Raw genomic sequence first — 16,215 nt, forward strand, 5'->3', positions numbered from 1 at the left:
TTGTGAGATTGCAAATTGCTAAATGAAGTGAGGTCCACTCGAAACTCATTTTTTAATACCGGAAACAAACTTTCACACGAATGGCGATAGCTTAGACTGCTTAGAGCACCAGCTTTGCCTTGGCTTGCGTGATATTTCTCGCCGTCTGTTAGGTGCTGGAACCCCAGAAGCGCTCAACGGGAGTCTTCCGTGCGAATGAGTCTGAGGCCATGGACCGTGTTGTGGATGAAGGTGGTATTTCAGCAGCCTCCGGGCAAGTTATGGATATTGAAATGTCCAGGCTGGCCGAAGCAAGAAGTTGCGATTTGACGTTTAAATGTACGTATTTTTCATGATGAAAGTACCCGTGTCGTGCGATGCTCTATGGTCTGACAGAAGGTTCGCACGGTCTGCTCACCCGAAAATCGGACTTTCAAGGCTTTTAGAAGAAACGTGGGCAAGGAAAAGCTTACAACAGGCACGCCCAACCACAAGGGCACGTAATAACGACGTATTCGCGCACAGGCCTAAGCTTGCGTAAGGTGCGGGGTATCGTGCACTACGCCGGCGAGGGCGAGCAAGCCCCGTAAGACTTTGGCCTAACGCTCGGCCCGCTTCAACCGAATCGTGTTTTTGCCATTTCTAACCCTCACATTACATCCCAAGGGAGATCGATAATACCGGAACATTGTTTTTGTACCCGAAAACCTATTTTCAACCTTGGAAGAAACGCACAGAATGCACGGGGCCCCGCTCTCCTTGTCTATAAACTCGGCGTATACCCAGCCGTCTATACGAACGAGCGGTTACTCCAAAGTGCAGTGAATGGATATCTGTTTTGCAGTGGTTTCGGCGTAACAGGCGCCTACAAATGGTTTTGCTGTACGCCGTAGTTGCGCCAATCATCGCTATTACGCGCCCGTGTGGTTGGGCCTTACGGGCGCGAGGAGAGCAGACATGAGCGAACAAGTGATGTTGGCAAGGCACATCCATGCTATTCCCTGGTGATTGTGTAACAATTTCTTGGAATTCTTGTTGTTCGCCATACGGTCGAAACTTTTGTGCGAAGTCTCGTGGCGCGATATGTAAGGTACGTAAATTGCTTATAATTTGTGTGATTGGTATAAACTTGTCTACATTTACTTTGCGCTTGCGCCTCATGCATGTGCGCATTTTGCCGATACCTCTCATAATGTTAGACAAACACCTGGAACACCCTCCTTTTTCAGTTTCAGAGGAACAGACGAAGGCATTCATCATTAAAAGGCACGAACTCGACTACCTGTTCACAGGAAACAGAAATGCTGCGAAGCAAGGCTGGCTGTAAGTTAAGGAGGCCTATTTATTTATTCCAGAGTTCTTATATTTTAAAAGAACGTGCTGTTGGGCTAGTTGGTACATACTGAATGGGAGGCTTAACGCAAATAAGACGGGGACGGTGGCAAACGTGACAGGCGCTTGTCACGTTTGCCACCGTCCTCGTCTTTTTTTCTCTAAGCCTCCCCTTCTTTATATTATAAACTTTTGCATGCCTGTTTCACGTTTATTTGAGTTTATTAGGCGCACATCTTTGCGGGGTTCATTCCCTAATAGGAATCTGCAGCTTACAAGGGGTTCACAAGATTAAGGAAATTGGCTAAACACCCCCCTTCCTCTCCCCCCCCCCCCCCAATCTTCCTGTCTGAACAAAAAGTTGGCTTTGACGCATGGCATGTGTGCCGCCCATTCTGGTTTCGCCACATAGGACACACATGGCACTTCATTTTTTATTAGGGTTTTAAAACTCCATGCTGCGCTTGCACAACACTCGAGGTGTGCACGAATGCAAAACAAAGAATGTTTACTCTGTAAATACGCGAGTGCAGATAGCTGTAGGTAGATATGAAACATTGTTTTGTCCGCTACTAGGCACGAATTGTTTTCTCCACCTTACTCAAAAAAACAACTTTGCAAATGTGCCAATCAGTGATAAATCTAGGACATGTGAACCACACCGAACTTGCACATGTTGCTTTGACCCTCTAATTGCCAGGGCCCCTCCGAATAAACGCATTTTTTCCTACTCTAACTTTACAGCCCTGTCAGCCTCAAACAGGAGATGCAATAAACTTTATTCCAAGCCCAGGACGGAACCTTCCGCGTAAAATGAATACCCAATGTGACAAAATGCATACCAGTGCCGCTCAGAGACAGCTCTAGAGTAATTCTTGGGTAAGCGAGAGCGTCAGGGGAACATACGCTGTAGTCTTACCAGTGCTACTTAAGAAGGCGCTTGAGGTGGGGCATATCGCCATTGCCAAGCCCTCTTTTCGGACCATTACTCTAGCGGTACAAACCAGACCCAACTAGGAAACGACTCGAGCTTTCCTGCACGCAACACCCAAGGTCTAGCCTGCATGTGTGCTGGAAGCTACCCATGAAAGCATGCGCCATTGACATTGGTATAAATTAAGGGAAATAAAAATTCAGTGTCATTCCACTCTGAGGATGGATGACCAGCAGTTCTGTTTGTGGTTTTTCACGCCCGATTGGTGGGCCACAAACACCTGCTTAAACCACGCCGTCGGGCCGGGCAAGTGTTCAGCAGGTTTGAAGCCACGCCGACGTCTTGTGTTTTATACCTCTCGTAACTTTTTTTGCAGGCGCATCATTGGTGAACTGGGCCTCAGGGGCATAAGTGTGGAGCAGTGTCAGAAAAAATGGCTGAACTTACTCAGAAAGTACAAGGAATGCTGATCCGCAAACCATCTTTTTCACCATGTTGTTAATACGTTCTATTACAAGCCATATTACATTGGCTACTACCATTCAGGTTCACCAATGAGAGGCAATTTTTTAACCTGTTCTGCACGTGCACGTTTGGCTAGTACTTAAAAATTTATAAAAAAATTATATAACTGAACCTTGTTGCTCTGCCAGGATCTGAAGAACCCGCCAACAAGGTCTGGAAACGAGGAAGGCGAGCTACAGTGGCCGTTTTTTTGACCTTCTTGACTCTATCATGAGCGGCCGAGCCATCATAAACTCACCACGACTTGTGGCTTCCGCTTCTACCGCAGGTAATGCTGAGGAGCCACCATCAGATGAAGCTGCGGTGAGTATTTCAGGGCAGAATGTTTCAAAAATGTGGCGCTTTTTTATCTTGGCAACGTTGGGCACCCACTTAATGTAGATAGTAGCCTAGCATCTTTTCCAGCTATTGTGAACATGCAACAATGTTCCTGCAAAATGTGCAGAAGGTTTTATACAGTCAATGGTGTACACTTGCACTTATGCACTATAATATCAGTTAGGGCAAAAAATGCTGAAGACCACACAAAGCCCCCTACTGCACCGGAACACAGCTGTACACCCTGCTTGAATGTACAGGCTTTCAAACTGACATTTTTTTTTCATGTTGTTGAAAGATACGCTGCAGCTCTGGGTGGTTGCACTATACGCATGCAGATGAATTTAGAGTGCCTGGGGATTTTATATGCCCTGGGGTAATGCTACATGTTTTTTACCTTCATCTGGAAAACGATCTGTGATCCAAACTTCGACTCTTGTTTAGAAGCACAACGCCTGAGCTTCAGCAATTCTGATGAGGGTTCACGTCTGAAAGCTACCAGCTAACATTCTTACTGTATACTCGGTACATCTATGCCAACTTCTCACATGTGTTTTGGGCATTTTTATTTTGTGCAGCCGCAGGAACACACATCGCCACAAGGGAAACAGGTGAAAAAAACAAAGCGGTCAGATGACGTCACCGAACGTGTCCTCAGCAACATGGAGAGGCAACCAACCTAATGGAAAAACTTTTTGATTTTATTGTTTCGCGAAGTACTAAGTGAATCATTCTTTTTAATTCCCGTGTGTTCGCAACTTGTGTATTTCCAATTTTCGTTGAATAAACAGCAGCAAGGCTGCAATAAAAAGTTGAAAAAAGTTCCCAGAAAGGTGGGTTGTCATTTGCAAAAGATCTCTATCAGCCGTAAAACACGTATTTGTGCACTTGTTGAAATGACGAAATGCAATGCTGCAGTAAAAAAAGTTCCCACCATTGATGGTCGTCATTTGAAGGGGAGTTCCATCAGCTATCTACAATACTTTGTGATAGTCATGATCGCCTGTTGCGATTGGACAGGAGAGTCTGGCAGCTGTGGTGTTTCTTCTCTCCGATGCCGTCTCATCCGGTCCTCCATGGTCTTGGTCATCATCTTCGTTGTACGGGTCTACATTGTCGTCATCCTCCAGTTCCTCTGGTGCGTCATCATTCATCCGCGTACACACATTGTGCATGGCTGCACAATCAGCAACAACATCAGGTGCCTTGTGAACAGACACTTCAAGAGCTTTGGTGAACACTGACCTCCATCGTCCCTTCATTAGGCCAAAGGCACGTTCGATTACACAGCGTGCTCTCGCATGCGCTGCATCGAACCGCAGTTCTATGGGTTGTTGGGGCTCCCTGTAGGGTGTAATTAGCATGATTGGGTTGTCCATGTTGGGATACCCGGAGACTCCAAGTAGCGCATAGCCCCGCGGGGGGTAAAGGGCATGCTTGTAGATGGGGCTGTTGCGCAGCACTCTTGTGTCGTGCTCTGATCCTGGGTAGCCGGCAAAAATATCTAAGAAGACACCACGGTGATCACATACCGCTCGTAACTGTATAGAATAGAATTGTTTCCTGCAAACGTAGTCCTGATGCATACTTAGAGTAGCCACTATTCTAATGTGACAGCCGTCAATTGCACCAACGAAACCACTGAACCGGTTGTTGGCGACCAGTGCGCGAAATCCTTGCTCAATCTGTGGCAGGTCTTCAGGCTTGGGCCAATACACTATCTTGTCAAGTTTTTGCACAAACAGCTTCAGCACTGAGGTGACAATCCGAAACGTGGTTGTTTTGGGAACATTAAAACAGGCAGCCACCACCCGAAAAGCAGCACCACAACCCAACCAGAAAATAAATATTAAGAGACGCAGCTCCCGACACCATCCATGTTTCCTCACATGTAAATCGCTGTAAAGAAGCTCCATCAGGGTCCAAAAAGTCTGCCGTGTAATTCTAAAGTGGTGCTTGAAGTTCAAGTCTCCGTTGTAGAGGTACTCCAAAAGAACACACTTTTGGCTGAGGCAGCAGTAAGGACCCCTCTCCTGCTGTAAGAATAAGAGAAGAGACGTCACCAGCTAGCTGGTGTCCGCAAAATATCCTAAACAAGTACCTATAGCCGATGCCAGCCATGCATTGGAAATCCTACGAAAATGGTACGCCCCCCCCCCCCCCAGACCGAATCTGCAAGGCAACGTTTTGTTTGGTTTTGCCCCAAATTACACCATATAAATTTACATCCCCCCGCCAACAATTCCACTGTTCGGACTACCAAGCGGTCTTGCTCGAGCAGTATACGATGATGGGTCTGCTCCCCTCTTCCTATAACGACGCCCAGAAGACACCTCTTCCTCCCAGAAGATTCCCGACAAGACCTTCCCTTATCTGTGTCCTTTCAGGAAGGAGGGTTAGGGGGAGGGGCTACAGCCTTTAGCCTCTAAAAAGCGGAGAGGGCGGAAAAGATAAAAACGAATCAGTTCAAAATTGTGCAATGTGTGGCGCACAACAGCTTTCTGTTGTTTTGCTCAGTGTTTTTGTTCTGCAACATTAATTGTAAGATGGCTGGTGGCGATGAGAGTCTGCGTAAGGTTGGTGCGTAGCTTGCGGCAGAAACAATGATCGGTAACCGCCATGTAATGATGCGCACTTGGTGGCCTCCAATGAGACGTTGCCACTCCTGCCCTCAAGAAAACGACCACCTCGCCCTCCACCCAATCCCCCGTTCCTGCGCATACCTTGTTAACAACGTTAAAAATCGAAACCAAGATGCCAAACGCAAATTGCTGCCATTTATATATTAGAAAGCAACGAGGTAAAATTTGTTCTACCATCAGCTGGTATGGCTAAGCATGTTGTACCACTACAATAATTCTGCGACTGCAGGATATGCGCTTAATTTTAAATCTAGAATGAATCGCATGACGTTTAAGCACGCGAAACTTGTACCTACAAGTCAACATTTCGTGCAGCAATCTCATGTGGCATAGGAATGACTGCCTTCTGCGCCCCTATATGCCTCAAACGTACAAATTCCTCATGAGTGCCAATAAAACAAACGCACAATTTTCACCTTCCGTGTGGTACGGTTATATTTTCGGGTATATTATATTTTTCCACGAAACTATGACAATATATTCACTGTTCCTTCCACCGAAGCTGTTTTAGTGAAGGCAACACCCCAGCGCGCAGTGAGATTCTTATTCATGTAACAAAAAATACTCACGTTGCGTCGAGACAGCAGCATCAGTAGCCCATTCGAGGAGCTCAGCCAATTGAACAGAGTTAAGAACAAAAGAAGCATTTCTTCTTCTGAAAGCTCATCCATCGCGCAAGAAGCTCACTCGTTCGTGTTGAATTTGCGCTCTTGCAGATGTCTGCTTCCACTCGTTTCCATAAAAAGACAAATAAGACAATATGGCAAGACAAATAGGACATAACAATTTTAAATAAGACAAATAAATAACTTGCATTTTACCCCATATAAACATAATTGGGGTGAATGTGCGATTAGCGTAATTTGCGTAACAAAAAGGGTAATACTTTTACGGGAATTCTTTTCGATTATCCACGTGTGGTGGCGCATAAAATGCTTTTAGTTTTTAAATAACTTAAGTATTATTTACGGAGCCTGCGGCTCGCGTTACTGAACATGTATTCTACAAAGTTATCGTCTGCGTTGGTGACCGCAGCGCTGTTCCAATTCTGCTTCCTCTAGACGTCTAGTTAGACTGCTTCGTAGGCTGTGTACGAAGCTGTCCGCGAATTAGAACGCAGCCTCAGTGTATCTGTATGCTCCCTTTCAAATTATTACAATATTCTCGTTCAACTTTGCAAAAGCTGACTAGAGGAACAGAATATAGAGTTGTTTTTTTTTTATCACCGCTCTTGTTGACATTACAGCGAATTGACTCTGTGGTGTGCCAAATATTGGTTCATTGATGACGACGACGACTGTTGTGGTAAATTAAACTTTGCTAAGATATTATTCGGCTTGAATATTTTTATATCTCGCAGTCTTCAAAGGTTAAGGACATCGCTTCCTGGTATTATTTTTAAAAGTCAGGCGGCAGCTCTGGGATAGCATAAGAGACAAAACAAGAAATTAAGAATAACAACAAAGAATTAACTCGGGCGGAGCACGACGGAACCAGTGGAGGTCAATGGGAGACACTCCGTCCTTCAGTGGAGCTAAATAGCGCCATGATGTAAATAGTATAATGATAATGTAGTAATAAAGTTAAGAATAATTGTAAATGTGCCAACCTAATTTTAGTTTACAAGTAGTAAATCGTCGCTTACAAAGTTGTTTTAGAGAAAAGGAATAAGCCCTGGTCGCTTTTTTCTCGATGGAAAAGGTTGTATCCAAGGTGGCGGAAATTTTAGAAAATAAACAGTAGACAAAATTTGTGTAACATTAACCATTGTGTCATAACCTCCCCCGCCCCCTCGCGCAAACAATGAGGCGCGGCAACAGCTATTTATTTTTGCAGGGTGGCCGGCCCGTCCCTGTGACGAAGTTGCTGGAGTGACTGAGAGTTCCCAGGGGAGCACAATTGATGATGGTTGGATGTTTATGGCGCAAGGCCAACTGGGGCAAAGAGCGCCAAAACAATAGTCGATGATAGGGGTGAAACCTTAAACACTAAGTAAAATCAGCAAAAGCAAAAGTAAAATCACAAAACGACAATGAGCATGGCTGGTGTATAGGGCCAGATTTCATGATGCGTGGTAGGAAATGAGGTTTAAAAACTTGACGTCGGACAAATACTCAAACACACGTTTCACGGAAACAATGGCATCATCACCTAGGAAGAACGATGGATGTAGGGGAATATGTTGTCTGTAGAGTTCTCTGAAGTGTTTGTGTCGTGTTGTGTGAAGTGCCTTGCATGTGATTAGTATGTGCACTACGGATAGGACCTCTCCGCACCGGCCGCACTGGGGTCTAGAAGATCCCGTCAGCAGATACGAGTGCGTCGCATGGGTGTGCCCTATCCGCAGCCTACCCAAGGCGACTTCCGTGTGTCTGTTGTGTGAGTCAGATGTGTACCGTCCCAAGTGTGGCTTTATTACATGTAGTTTGTTGTCTGTCTGTTCGTCCCAGTGTGTTTGCCATGTTCTGCGCAGGTGTTGTCTTATGTGTGGCTTGAGGTCTGTGTAGGGTACCGTTGTAATGTCCACAGTGTTCCTGAGTGCAGCAGCACCGGCCCTCTCGTCTGCCAACTCGTTCCCAGCGATCCCTGCATGTCCTGGGACCCAGCAGAGGACCAGCTCATGCTTCTTTGCATACACAGACATGATAGTGTTAAATACAAGATTAATTATGTGGTTTTTGGCGGGTGTATGCGATGACAGTGCGCGAACGACACTCAAGGAATCTGTGTAGATGATAGACTTTGGAATATGATTTTCAAGTATGTGTCGTACAATCAGTAAAATTCCATACGTTTCTGCAGAAAAAATTGATGTGTGCACGTTCATGGTTCTGGCTGCATTGAAATTAGGACCATGAGCAGCGCACGACACCATACTGGAGGTTTTAGAAGCGTCACTATAATATTCTGCACATGTGTATTTAAACTGCAAAGCCAGAAAGTGCTGCAGTATTGCAGCTCGTGGTACACGATTTTTGTCAAGTCTCATAAAAGAAAGGTCGCACGACACAGGGCGAGCTTGCCAAGGCGGTAAACTGTTTGAAAAGGATGACCTGTACACATCTAAAAACAAAGCACTGAGATCCGAGGCTCGCTCTCTCACTCTAAGTGAAAAGGGCAGAGGAACGGATGGGCGATTTACAAAGAGCAGAGATGTTGATGCATCGTTAAAGACAGAATAGAAAGGATGATTATTCAGCGATGAAATCTTAAAAGCATAAAGCAAGTCCATGTATGTTCGTTGGTTCTCAAGGCTCCACTTATTACACTCGACATAAAGACTCTCAGCAGGGTTAGTGCGAAAAGCACCCGACGCAAGCCGCAGCCCCAAGTGTAGCACTGGGTCAAGCATTCGCAACGCTGTTTTAGTCGCCGACCCATATACCACACTGCCATAGTCTAAACGAGACCCAACCAACGCAGTATAGAGCCGTAGTAGGAGTTCTTTGTCGGAACCATACGATTGATGGGAGAGAACCTTAAGTATATTCATTGTTTTCAGACATTTATGTTTAAGTTTCTTGATGTGTGGAATGAATGTGAGTTTGTGGTCAAACACAACACCTAAGAACTTGTGCTCCTTGTTCACAGGAAGCGACACACCATTCAGAGTAATGTCTGGGTCCGGATGGACCCCGCGCTTCCTGGAGAACACAACGCAGGAGCTTTTTGCAGGATTCAATTTAAACCCATTCTTGTCTGCCCAGCCGGCAAGCTTCTTGACACCAAGCTGGACTTGACGTTCGCATATTGACATATTACATGATTTAAAAGATATTTGCACGTCGTCTACATACATAGAATAAGAGATTGTTGGTGGAAGTGCCTTTCCCAGAGAGTTCATCTTTACGATAAAGAGAGTGCAACTCAACACGCCACCTTGCGGCACGCCATTTTCTTGGACGTGAACCTTTGAAAGTGCACAACCAACTCTTACTGTGAACGCTCTCTCCGACAAATAACTAACAAGGGTGTTCAACATATTACCCGAAACACCGAATGACCTGAGGTCACTAAGGATCCCATTACGCCAAGCGGTGTCGTAGGCCTTCTCGAGGTCGAAAAAGACAGTTAAGCAGTACTGCTTATGCACGAAGGCATCCTTGATGTATGAGTCAAGTGCAACCAGTTGATCGTTCGTCGATCGCCCCACCCTAAAGCCTGCCTGGCAGCTCTCGAGAAGACCATTGTACTCGAGGAAGTACACGAGCCTGCGATTGATCATCTTCTCGAAGAGCTTGCACAGGCAGCTCGTCAGGGCTATTGGACGGTAACTTGAGGGGGACGACGGGTCCTTTCCCTCCTTCAAGAAAGCCACTACAATGGCCTCCCTCCAAGAGTGTGGAATGTGCCCCGAAAGCCATATTTTATTATATAGATGTAGAAGTGCTTCAAGTGTGTCTGCGTGTAGGTGTTGTATCATTGTGTATGTAATGTTGTCTGGGCCTGGAGCTGAGGGCTTACACGTGCTCAGAGCAGCCCTCAGCTGATGTAGTGAAAACAGGGAGTTGTAAGAAGTCTGTGATTTGATGTTATCGTGTAGGGACTTCTTTTCACAAGAGGCTTTATACTTCAAGAAAGTGTTCGTGTAGTGTGCTGAACTGGACACGTGTTGGAAGTGTTGTGCGAGTGTGTCAGCCTGGTCTTCTAGTGTGTCCCCTGCTGTACTGACCAGGGGCAGGCTGTGTGTATGTTGTCCTTTGAGTTTGCGTATACGTGTCCATACCTTGCGTGTGTCCGTGTACGAGTTTATAGATGTTATGAATGAGCGCCAACTCTCTCGTTTTGCCTCACGGCGCACACGTTTTCCTAACGCCTTGGCCCGTTTGAACAAAATGAGGTTACCCGACGTGGGGTACCGACGAAGGACACCCCACGCCTTGTTCTGGGCCTCTCGCGCCCGCCTACAGTCCTCATTCCACCACGGCCTCCGCTGGTTGCGCGGGGCACCAGAGGCGTGGGGAATGGACTTTTCGGCGGCGTCGAGGATGTGCGCCGTGAGGAGTTGTGCGGCTTCATCTACGTGTAGGTGTGCTATGGATGTGTGGTGTAGTTTCGATGTCTCTGTAAATGTGTTCCAGTTAGCTCGTGCTTCATTGAACCTATAATGGGAAGATGAACTGCTTGGGCCTTTACCTATATATCTAAGTGAGGTGGGGAAGTGGTCACTACCATATGGGTCAGTTCCCACACCCCACTCGAGAAGAGGAAAGAGAACTGCGGAGCCAATAGCCAAGTCAAGACATGAGTATGTGTTGTGTCCTATGTTATGATATGTAGGCTGTTTATTGTTGAAAAGGCATGCTCCAGAAGATGTCAGGAATTTCTCTATCAGGCGACCTCGGGCATCCGTTCTGGAAGAGCCCCAAAGAGAGTTGTGAGCATTAAGGTCGCCTGTAAGGATGTACGGTTCGGGCAGCTGGCCAACCAGCGCCTCGAAGTCGGAGCTCGTAAGTGCAACATCAGGAGGAATGTATATGGAGCATACCGTTATCAACCTATTAAATATTATTGAGCGAACGGCTACAGCCTCAAGGACGGTGTTCAAGGTGACAGGGTGGCATGCTAAGGATTTGCGGGCGATTACGGCAACACCGCCAGAAGAGTGTGTGCAGCCATCCCTGTCTTTCCTGTATACAAGGTAACTATTCAAGAAATTTGTGTGTTTGGAATTCAGGTGTGTTTCCTGAACACACATTACACTTGGCTGATTGGCATGCAGAATCTCATACACGTCGTCAAGATTATTCAGAAGGCCTCTGCAGTTCCATTGAACAATATTTTCTCTTCCCATTATTATGTGTTCAGAGCTACTGGAGTGTGATTATTTATGTAGGGTCTTTCGGGGCTTGCACTCTTGGGAGGGGTTTTCTGGCCTTCTCTACTGACCTGGACGTCGCAGCCCGTTCCTTCCGCTGCGATGGAAGCCGGAAGCGCTCGACGTCCATGTCGTCATCTGAAGGCAAGGGGGTGCCCAGCGGACTGGGCCCCCTTGACGTGGTACCCTTTCGGGCGTTCTTTGCCTGCGCTGCCAGTGCCGAAGGCGTGGGGAGCACGACAGGTGGCACCGGCAGTGAGGCGGAGGAGGGGGTCGCTGCGACTGCCTCCGTCTCCATCTCCGTGCCCTTGCATGTGCTTTGGGCCGGTGGAGAGGAAGCAGTGGATGCGGCGGGATCCCCAACAGACGTTGTTGCCACCACAGCCGCTGCTGGGTGAGCTAGCGGTGCAGAGGCTGGTTGGGCTGCCTGGGGCAACCCTGGGGGGGCGGAGGCGGGACCAAGTCCGACTCGCGGTACTGGGTCCCCGCCGAAACTAGACGCCGCTCCGCCCCCCGGCGAGCTGCGTCGGCGTACCTCCCCAGGGGGAAAGAGGCGAACCTCTTTCGCGCCTCCGGGAAGGTGATGTTTTCCGTGACTTTGACGTTGATGATTTTCTTTTCAATTTTGAATGTCTCGCAGGCTCGCGAATACGCGCCATGAGGTCCTTTGCAATTCACACAAAGCAATTGGTTAGAGGGACAATTATCAGAGTGATGACCTTGTTGCGCGCACTTGGCGCAAGTTAGTTGGCCCCGACACGAGTTGGTACCATGCCCGAACCGCTGGCACTTGTAACAGCGCCGTGGATTCGGGATGTACGCTCGGACAGAGCACCGGATGAATCCTGCATTGATATGGTCTGGAAGAGTTGCACGGTCGAAAGTGAGAATTATGTGCCTGGTAGGTATTTCCTTATTATCTCGTCTTATGGATATCCGCCTGACTGCCGTCACACCCTGATTTCTCAGGCCTTCTAGAAGATCGGCTTCTGTCTCGTTTGCCAGATCTGACTCTGAGATCACGCCCTGCGAGCTGTTGAGGCTGCGGTGGGGTGTGACCTTGATGCCAAGATCGGCAATACGGGTCTGGCTCAGGAGGCTTGTGGCCTGTTGCTGGGTGGTGACTTCTACCAGCAACTCTCCAGTTCTTTGCTTTTTGGCTTTGTAGTGTTTACCGATTATTCCTTCTATGAATTTTGTAGTCAGAAAAACGGACATTGAGGCAACTGGCTTGTCTTTTTCAAGGGATTCGATAATCAAGAATCGGGGATAGTTATCAGGTTTCGGGAGAGTGAGAGTTGGAAGGGGTGGGTACGTAACATCGGTGCGGCCCCTTTTCAGGGACCGATCGGGTTTGCGGGGGGGTTTTGATTTATCCATGTGGCATTGGAAAAAAGTAGGGGACGGGGGTACTTTCGTCTCAAACCTTACCCTAATAGCTTGAGAGGTCCCGGAGCTCCCTGCCTGGTGAACAGACAGAGAGCCCATCCGCCGGAGCTTGACCTGGGCTCCGACGGCCACCGTTCGTGGTTTCTAACCCTCCACCTATAAACACATCGCCACGGTTGGATCCAGCTTATGTTTGGGGGCTCGGGGTCCGCGGTATCGCCAGTACCGTCACCATGAATACTCAAGGTGCCCCGTGCGGGGAGGGGTGCACAATTACGTTTTAAACAGAAGTCTTTTACTGCGTGGACACGGCGTGATTACATGGGGACAGACAACGCTTGACAAAAAGGACAAGAAGAAAAAAACTTTACGTGGGCATAGGTGTTGTGTGCGCAGGCATTAAGCCCGAGACGCTGTATAATGAAAACCACGTGCGCGCTGGGCGGATAACGCACTTCTTTCATTACGCACGCGACAAGAAAAAAAAACACACATTCACAAAGTGCCAAATAACCTGGCGACACAAAAACAAAGCAAGTACGTAAGCTGTTAACTACACAAGAAACACTCAGTAGTCTTAACCCTAGGCTTGGTTAACACTAGGCGTGGTTAGCGTCATTGGTAAGATTAGAGTGAAAAGGGACTGGCGGAGAAAAGCCAGTCTCCCTGGGGCAGTCGCGTAAGGTTTCCGGGGCCCGGGGTGCGGAGTCTGATCGGCCTTGTGACCCGCGACGACGAGCCGAACTCCATCCCGTAGACGAGGCGCTGGTCGTCCCACCGCAAGCCTACCAGCGGACTTCCGGTAAAGCAGCGTCACCCCCGGACCTTCCCCAGCGTCTTACACGTTGATAAATGTTCAATCCGCTGCCGACAAGCTCCCGCTCGCACCCCCTTAAGTAGACTTAAAGGAGCCATGAAGACAAAATACAAATTGGGTTAGTTAGAAAGACTGCTTAGTCCCGATAACAATGATACCAATATCATCGCAATCTTCTAAAAAAATTCCCCCGCATTTCCCCGAGGGGGAGAATGTGAAAGTGCGAATGCACGGTTGTCGGCTCGCTTGCGGCGCTTGCGCTCGGCCCCCGCAGCCCACCGCCTCGCCGCCTTCTCTTCCATCTCTTCCATCGGGTTTGCAGTATCACGTGTACACCACGCAGTTATCAAGCCGCTATAACGCCGCTGAGTCGCCAACGCACGCCGCTGACGACGTAGTTTGAATGCGTTAAAGATATAAGGCGCGTCACTAACACTGATATCAGCGTCGCGTCCGTGGCTTGGTCGGTAGAGCGTCGCGCTGCGGCCGCAAAGTCCTCGGATCGAAACCTGGCGCCGGATGCTGTTTCTTTTTTAAATATAGAGGAGCACTGCGGACGCCGCCGCCGCCGCCGCCGGCGGTGGATGGTTTGGGGTCGCTTATAAAGTGCATTAATAACGGAGATATTGAAGAAAACATGTGTAGCAGTCGCGACCCCCTGGCCAATTTCCCGCAACTTTTCAATGACGTCACAGAACCTTGTTTGTGCGTTTGGCGGCTGCCTAACTGACCTGTCGCGACGACACATGACTGGGAGTCTGTAATGGGTCCTCTAGTTCCATTTGACCGCACCACTTGAATGCTAACGTGCAGTTAACGCACTGAAAATTATGTTTTATTGTTGGTCCGTATGACGTCATTTTTGCTCATAACACGTCACTGTGGCGCCAAATTTGAAAGCTTTTAAATACTCCTTGCTTTTTTTTCGTTAAAAAAGCATCTTTTGTGGCTGTAATGGAGCTGAGTGAGATAATGAATCCTAGTTCTTTCAAATTACACGAAGTTGTATTTTCTCTTCATGGCTCCTTTAAGGTTGCCCCGTCGCCGGACTGTCCTGCAGATTTGCACCTCCGCCGTCTCCATTGGTTCTTTTTTATCTTTTTCTTGGGCCCCTGCCACCACGTCGCATCTGGAGTGCGGGGTTGCTCTGCCGATTGTGACGCCGCGTTCCCGGAATCGCGCAGGCAGCTCACGCTGGATCTTACCGGTTCCCCTTGGTCCACTGACATCGCGTCCAGAGAAATCGAGACAGCCGCGCGTGAGCCGAACTGCCGCGGCCCCGCCACGTGCCCCCTTCCGAGCAGCGACGACGAAATACAAAGAAGCCAGCGCACAAAGCAGACGCGGTGACTCAGATGCGGAAGCGCGACCAAAAATGGCCTTCACTTGCCCACAAAGCTGCGATATGGGCCCCCCGAAAGAAAAAATTGAGCGCCTGGCCGGACGTTTGTGACACATTACCACTGCAATGAAAGCGATTAGAAATAACAGTGCTTACAATAAATGGTATTCTTTATATATTCTGAGAGTGCATACTGGGATGGCTGTCCTTCAGCAACAAGATCTGCGAACATGTTCACCCGTACCCCTACACAAGAGAAATTGCGCCGGCGTCCAAGCAGACCCCATCTCCCACGAGCAGGCTATAATTGAGACAGACGAGCAGATGGCTGCCCTAAAGGAGGTTGGATGCATTTGCCGAAAACAAAACATTTCAAAAGTGTTCGAGGCAATCCGGAGCAAGACGTGGAGACGAGCCTGCGCCCTTGCTGCCAAAGAGAATGTGCTCCTCCACCTTCCCAAAATTTATCACAACCTGTCCGTAAGCTACTTCCATTTGTTTTGAAACTTCACCGCACCATTATGTCTAAAATTTCTAAAACATGTGTACATTTTGGCGCATATACTCGTTGGCTCCATTTTCTTTCCTGGGGTTTATTCCGTTGTTGAACACCTGCCGTTCTACTTAAAGAAGTACCCATGCACTAAACTCATATTGGATTGCACTGAACTTCTGTACATAACAAGGACCCGGGGAGATCTTCATTGTAACCTTCAGCAATTACGAACACACATACAAGGGCAAATTTTGCGTTGGTTGCGCACAAAGTAGAATGATGGTGATGTTAGGTTTTCTTGGCGCAAGGGCATCAAGGCCAAAGAGCGCCAGTACTATGGTGAGGATTATTCAAGTGAGAATATAAAGTACAGAATATATAATAAAAGGTATCTCAAAGTTCTCTTAAAAAAAGAATTGGTGTAGAGGGCCAAGTAAAAACATTTGTCACTATGACAGGCATTTTCTATGTGCACCCCTTACCACCGTCTTTGCGGTAGCAATGAGTGGCCCTACCGGGTTCTAGCGTGCGATGGTGGCTCGGCTCACGGGCGATACGACACATACCTTAAAAAATCTACGTCAGAGAGGTACTTAAAAACACGGCTCACAGAGAAAAGTGCC

At 47.9% G+C, this 16,215-nt stretch overlaps 1 pseudogene; it reads left to right on the forward strand.

Moving 5' to 3' along the window:
- The first annotated feature begins 1,171 nt into the window (after window positions 1-1,171).
- On the forward strand, window positions 1,172-3,815 carry LOC144168252 (uncharacterized; annotated as a pseudogene).
- The last annotated feature ends 12,400 nt before the right edge of the window (window positions 3,816-16,215 follow it).

The sequence above is a fragment of the Haemaphysalis longicornis genome, unplaced genomic scaffold (assembly GCF_048455015.1).
Source record: "Haemaphysalis longicornis isolate Haplotype H1 unplaced genomic scaffold, Haemaphysalis longicornis Haplotype H1 scaffold_2, whole genome shotgun sequence".
In the NCBI taxonomy this organism is placed as follows: domain Eukaryota; kingdom Metazoa; phylum Arthropoda; class Arachnida; order Ixodida; family Ixodidae; genus Haemaphysalis; species Haemaphysalis longicornis.